We start from the raw sequence: 7,046 nt of genomic DNA, 5'->3' as shown, positions 1-7,046 counted from the left end.
AACTCTCTCTCCTCTGCTCTCATCCTTCTAGACCTATCGGCTGCCTTCGATACTGTGAACCATCAGATCCTCCTCTCCACCCTCTCCGAGTTGGGCATCTCCGGCGCGGCCCACGCTTGGATTGCGTCCTACCTGACAGGTCGCTCCTACCAGGTGGCGTGGCGAGAATCTGTCTCCTCACCACGCGCTCTCACCACTGGTGTCCCCCAGGGCTCTGTTCTAGGCCCTCTCTTATTCTCGCTATACACCAAGTCACTTGGCTCTGTCATAACCTCACATGGTCTCTCCTATCATTGCTATGCAGACGACACACAATTAATCTTCTCCTTTCCCCCTTCTGATGACCAGGTGGCGAATCGCATCTCTGCATGTCTGGCAGACATATCAGTGTGGATGACGGATCACCACCTCAAGCTGAACCTCAGCAAGACGGAGCTCCTCTTCCTCCCGGGGAAGGACTGCCCGTTCCATGATCTCGCCATCACGGTTGACAACTCCATTGTGTCCTCCTCCCAGAGCGCTAAGAACCTTGGCGTGATCCTGGACAACACCCTGACGTTCTCAACTAACATCAAGGCGGTGTCCCGTTCCTGTAGGTTCATGCTCTACAACATCCGCAGAGTACGACCCTGCCTCACACAGGAAGCGGCGCAGGTCCTAATCCAGGCACTTGTCATCTCCCGTCTTGACTACTGCAACTCGCTGTTGGCTGGGCTCCCTGCCTGTGCCATTAAACCCCTACAACTCATCCAGAACGCCGCAGCCCGTCTGGTGTTCAACCTTCCCAAGTTCTCTCACGTCACCCCGCTCCTCCGCTCTCTCCACTGGCTTCCAGTTGAAGCTCGCATCCGCTACAAGACCATGGTGCTCGCCTACGGAGCTGTGAGGGGAACGGCACCTCAGTACCTCCAGGCCCTGATCAGGCCCTACACCCAAACAAGGGCACTGCGTTCATCCACCTCTGGCCTGCTCGCCTCCCTACCACTGAGGAAGTACAGTTCCCGCTCAGCCCAGTCAAAACTGTTCGCTGCTCTGGCCCCCAATGGTGGAACAAACTCCCTCACGACGCCAGGACAGCGGAGTCAATCACCACCTTCCGGAGACACCTGAAACCCCACCTCTTCAAGGAATACCTAGGATAGGGTAAGTAAGGGTAAGTAATCCTTCTCACCCCCCCCAACAAGATTTAGATGCAAGTGGCTGTTCCACTGGTTGTCATAGGTGTTTGCACCAATTTGTAAGTCGCTCTGGATAAGAGCGTCTGCTAAATGACTTAAATGTAAATGTAAATGTGTTTTTCAGAGTCAGTAGAGAGGCCTCTTTAGTGTCCTACATTTTCATAGCTGTGACCTTAATTGCCTACCGTCTATAAGCTGTTAGTGTCTTAAGGACCGTTCCACAACCATAATTGTATATGGTTCATTGAGCAAGCATGGGAAGCAGTGTTTAAACCCTTTACAATGAAGATCTGTGAAGTTATTTGGATTTTTACGAATTATATTTGAAAGACAGGGTCTTGAAATAGGGAGTTTATTTCTCCAATGCCAAATCGGTGTGTCTTATTTGCAGCGAAACTGTCCCTGTTTGCAAATAATGAAATCTGAGACGTCATTAGGAATCTGAGCATGCTACTTCATTTAAGGTTAGGTTTTAAATCACATTTTAAGAAGATAAATTGTAGAAATACACTAGGTGTATGACTTTGTGGCTGTGGTAACTAGTGACGACCCTGTGGCGCTAATAATTTTACATTACAGAGAAGTCGACTGTTTTTACTCCGAGCGGAAAGGGAGTCCCTAGAGAAAGCAAGAACAAGATGGTTGTCAGGAGTAGTGCAGTATTATCATAAGGAGACGTATTCTTGGAAAACGTAGGAGGAATGGAGGGGAAAAGAGAGGGAGAGGAGGTCTAAGAGAGAGAGGGAAGAAGAGGGTGAGCTTGAGTCAGATAAAAATGTTGGGAAAAAGTAGATGGTTTGTTAAATAGGAATGATAGAATGTGTAAGCAGAGGGAGCTGAAGACAGGAGGAGAAATGGAAGTGAATGAGGGTGAAGTATTGGATGTGGTAGGTGTGGTGAAGTTATCGGGGACCGAGTTATGCACCGAGGATCAGGAGAAAGATGAGTCTGTGACAGTAGGAGTGAAGTTTATGGAAAAAGTGGACTCTTGCCTTCTGGTTGATTCATTTGTGGTTTCACAGTGGGTGAAAAAAGAGTTGGGTAATGTGGAATCAGTGAGGGTAACCAGACGGGTTCTAGTGATAATTGTAATGTGGAATCAGTGAGGGTAACCAGACGGGGTCTAGTGATAATTGTAATGTGGAATCAGTGAGGGTAACCAGACGGGGTCTAGTGATAATTGTAATGTGGAATCAGTGAGGTTAACCAGACGGGGTCTAGTGATAATTGTAATGTGGAATCAGTGAGGGTAAGACGGGGTCTAGTGATAATTGTAATGTGGAATCAGTGAGGGTCTCTAGTGATAATTGTAATGTGGAATCAGTGAGGGTAACCAGACGGGGTCTAGTGATAATTGTAATGTGGAATCAGTGAGGGTAACCAGACGGGGTCTAGTGATAATTGTAATGTGGAATGTAATAATTGTAATGTGGAATCAGTGAGGGTAACCAGACGGGGTCTAGTGATAATTGTAATGTGGAATCAGTGAGGGTAACCAGACGGGGTCTAGTGATAATTGTAATGTGGAATCAGTGAGGGTAACAGACGGGGTCTAGTGATAATTGTAATGTGGAATCAGTGAGGGTAACCAGAAGGGGTCTAGTGATAATTGTAATGTGGAATCAGTGAGGGTAACCAGACGGGGTTGTAATGTGTGGAATCAGTGAGGGTAACCAGACGGGGTCTAGTGATAATTGTAATGTGGAATCAGTGAGGGTAACCAGACGGGGTCTAGTGATAATTGTAATGTGGAATCAGTGAGGTTAACCAGACGGGGTCTAGTGATAATTGTAATGTGGAATCAGTGAGGGTAACCAGACGGGGTCTAGTGATAATTGTAATGTGGAATCAGTGAGGGTAACCAGAAGGGGTCTAGTGATAATTGTAATGTGGAATCAGTGAGGGACGGGGTCTAGTGATAATTGTAATGTGGAATCAGTGAGGGTAACCAGGGGGGTCTAGTGATAATTGTAATGTGGAATCAGTGAGGGTAACCAGAAGGGGTCTAGTGATAATTGTAATGTGGAATCAGTGAGGGTAACCAGAAGGGGTCTAGTGATAATTGTAATGTGGAATCAGTGAGGGTAACCAGAAGGGGTCTAGTGATAATTGTAATGTGGAATCAGTGAGGGTAACCAGAAGGGGTCTAGTGATAATTGTAATGTGGAATCAGTGAGGGTAACCAGAAGGGGTCTAGTGATAATTGTAATGTGGAATCAGTGAGGGTAACCAGAAGGGGTCTAGTGATAATTGTAATGTGGAATCAGTGAGGGTAACCAGAAGGGGTCTAGTGATAATTGTAATGTGGAATCAGTGAGGGTAACCAGAAGTGATAATTGTAATGTGGAATCAGTGAGGGTAACCAGAAGGGGTCTAGTGATAATTGTAATGTGGAATCAGTGAGGGTAACCAGAAGGGGTCTAGTGATAATTGTAATGTGGAATCAGTGAGGGTAACCAGAAGGGGTCTAGTGATAATTGTAATGTGGAATCAGTGAGGGTAACCAGACGGGGTCTAGTGATAATTGTAATGTGGAATCAGTGAGGGTAACCAGAAGGGGTCTAGTGATAATTGTAATGTGGAATCAGTGAGGGTAACCAGACGGGGTCTAGTGATAATTGTTTGTGTTTCTGTTGGTCAGAGGGAGAAGGCGCTCAGAGTAAAACAAATGGGGGCAAAGAAGGTGAATTGTCTTCCTCTCTCTCAATACCAATGAAAGGAGTGATAAATGGGGTAGCAGTAAATATAAAAGTTGACCAGCTGAGGGGAAAGATTCCCGGTGTATGTGATGCTCGTCGTTTGACCTGACGCAGACAGGGTGGCGAGTGGGGAAACAGAAGAGTCATTGTCTGTTCGTTTTAGTTTTGAAGTTGAGTCTTTGCCCGACAAAGTGAAGTTAGGAGATATAAATGATCCTGTACAAGCCGAATACATTACGATGTCATAGGTGTCAAGCTTATGGACATGTGTAGGAGGGAGGGGCCAAGGTGTGCAGAAGGGCATGAGACAAAGGAATGTGTAGTATTGGGGAAAGTAGTGGAATGTGTTAATTATAGGGGTGCCCATGGAGCTGGGGATCAGACATGTCCCGTGCGAGAGAGGCAGGTTGAGGTTTCCAGGGTTAGAGTAGTGCAGAAGTTCTGAGGCAGTGAAGAAAGTAGTGGAATGTGTTAATTATAGGGGTGCCCTTGGTGCCCTTGCCCTTCTGGGGATCAGAAATGTCCTGTGCGAGAGAGGCAGGTTGAGGTCTCCAGGGTTAGAGTAGTGCAGAAGTTCTGAGGCAGTGAAGAAAGTAGAGGAAGATGGGTTAATGGGGAGGAGTGTTGAGACTAGTTGAGCTATACCAGTACAGAGGGATAAGCCAAACAGTGCTATACGTTTCAGTAAGATTGGATTTTTAGCATTTGTAGAAATTATTATCAACTGTTATCAACTGTACTGCAGGGATGGAATGGAAGTCCCAGAAAATGTAGGTTGTGGTGGCAGCTGCAGAGCTGTTACAGGGTGTGTTAAGTGGTGATGTCCCATCCTTTCAGGATGATGGCATGAGGTAGGAATAAATACATGTAATTATTGGAGTAGGGTGGTGTTAACTTGATTTTATATGACTTTGAAATTAGTGAGTGTAGTGTTCGAAGGTATGGTGTTTATTTAATACATTTGCCTTTTTCAAGCAATAAACACCCTACCTTCGAACATTACACTCACACACTCTAGTAGGTGGCGGTAATGCAGCAAATTGGATGCCAACCGCCGTTAAACCTCACAGAAGAAGATATTTTTTACTCCAAAGGATCATGGGAACTTCCTTTTCAGAAGATAGCGATGTGCTGTCAACGTTTTACGGCTCATTCCATTTTGTGATACTGCAGAGAGGTGGATCGTGGCTTTTTAATCTTTTGACTACATTTTTGGTCGTAAGACGCATCATTGTAACGTTTTATTTTGATTCAGTTGAATTTACCCAGCTGTATAGTTGTGAATTATATAGCTAATTTGGCTGGCTGAGTTGATTACAAACGGCTAACTCACAGACACGATTTATTTTTTAACATTTTGTGAAATGTGCTTGGACAGCATGGAAACTGAAGTGGAATTTGAAGTACTGAAACCATGCTGCTCCAGAAGATCTGGTAAACTTTCAAAGTGCAGACTGAGGAAACTTCTCCATTTGAGTTCCAAGGAAGGCCTGAAACGGTGGCGCACCAACCTTGTCAAAGCCACTCTCAAAAAATACATTCGTTACGAACAGAAGAGGGTACTCACTAAACTGGTCAACCAAGAACAACTTTTGACCGACAACGGCGAAGAGATGACGTATATGACGACCGAGAATATCGGCAGAATTACACGACCACTAGGCGCAATGGCGCCAAAGAACACAACACAGTATCTGATGGACATGGTATACGACGACATGCACATCGACACCAGTTCCAACCAGTTCAAGTCGCACCCAGTTTCATTTGTTTCTAGCGCCTCTCTTTCACCCAGGAGCGCGTGTGAAAGTTCTCTTGACTTTCAACAGAGGGACTTCGACGAAATGTATCTCCATTTTGAATCATGTTGATCAGGCTTGAACCAGTCTGTGGCAGAGCTGACCAATGCAATGACTCTAAACCTCGCAAACCAAGGTGTGCATAAGGTTATTGTAAATAAGATGTCTATTGTAAATAAGACCCTAGTTAATTACTGCCTGTTTGTTTTTATTTTGTGAACGTTTAATTTAACGTTAACAAATTTGAATTTCATTTGACTATGGTCTATTGCACAATCATGTTACATTTTGGGCTTTCCTTGTCCTCACAGCGACGCACCGGACGCTGCCTGTCAGTAGGGGGCGCTCGTTCGCAGCGTCGCTTCCGGTGAAGTTGAGTCCACCGCTAAGGTATCCCAGGTAAACCTGCGTCACCAACAGGTAAACGTGGCAGGTAGTGGAGTCGTCAAGGTTCTATGGTGCAATTTGACTTCATTTGGTTGCATTTCATTGACCTCACTACAGGTGTAGTCTCATAGATATGGAGTAATTAGCCTTTGGTCGACTTGGTTGTATACACAGTACCCAGATGTGTTCACGGCCATCTGCTGTATTTACTCTTGTGCGAGCCTTTTTCAGGTCACTCCTTGCCTCCTACCTGACTGCAATCAGCTCGGCTGTTGCCAGATCGATGGACACGTGCGGATGACTGAGGAAGGAAGTAAGGTTTCAAGTCCACTTCACATGTAGTGTTGCAGTTCTAATGTACACTTAATGGGTAATACTGACTTGATTAGCAATCATGTTACCAAATGCAAGTTTGGGTAATATTCACTCATTACAGATGTTACCCATAGCAAAGACATTCAATCCATTTTTGAATAATTAATGTAAACGTTTGTTTAAAAACATGTCGCCAATGACATCGGTGTAAATGTGTTGTATGTGTCTGGACATGTTGAGATCCTAACTTCCTAGTTATATGCTCTTGTGAATAAAAGTCTGACATATTGCCACTTTGTTAATAGTTTTCTGTACTTTGAAGCTCTTTAGTGTCACTCTGCTTTCACATGTTGGTATTTCAACTAATATGATGTGGCCAGAAATGTGTGTTTTTAAGAACTGCGGTAGAATGCACATGGTTCAATTTAAAATTTGGTTGTCAACAGTTCTTGTTGGTCACTCAAGGCAGATGGTTGGCTAGACATAATCCAAGAAGGTTATCTAGTGATTGACCTCGAATCCATATTAAGTTGTTTACAGCTGTTATTACTGGCAACATCACCACCCTGTCAATGTTTAGATTTGCATCAAAATAGCTGTAAACCTATTTCTCTGCCCAATGGCTAAATTAGTAGAATCGCAGACCTGTGAGTGACTGTGGCCCTCGA

At 44.8% G+C, this 7,046-nt stretch overlaps 2 long non-coding RNA genes across 2 annotated transcripts; both read left to right on the top strand.

Annotated features, from left to right (window-relative positions):
- Positions 1–1,389: 1,389 nt before the first annotated feature.
- LOC127924512 (uncharacterized) lies at positions 1,390–4,201 on the top strand. The gene is made up of 3 exons (XR_008118016.1): positions 1,390–2,379; positions 2,847–2,940; positions 3,677–4,201. It is a non-coding gene; the product is annotated as an uncharacterized LOC127924512 (long non-coding RNA).
- Positions 4,202–4,600: 399 nt separating this feature from the next.
- Positions 4,601–6,668, top strand: LOC118372701 (uncharacterized). Its single transcript, XR_004823261.2, has 2 exons — positions 4,601–5,812; positions 5,988–6,668. It is a non-coding gene; the product is annotated as an uncharacterized LOC118372701 (long non-coding RNA).
- Positions 6,669–7,046: the final 378 nt, after the last annotated feature.

Source organism: Oncorhynchus keta, unplaced genomic scaffold (assembly GCF_023373465.1).
Source record: "Oncorhynchus keta strain PuntledgeMale-10-30-2019 unplaced genomic scaffold, Oket_V2 Un_contig_4171_pilon_pilon, whole genome shotgun sequence".
In the NCBI taxonomy this organism is placed as follows: domain Eukaryota; kingdom Metazoa; phylum Chordata; class Actinopteri; order Salmoniformes; family Salmonidae; genus Oncorhynchus; species Oncorhynchus keta.
The sequence above is the reverse complement of the archived record's forward strand: the minus strand, read 5'-3'. Positions and strand labels throughout refer to the sequence as shown.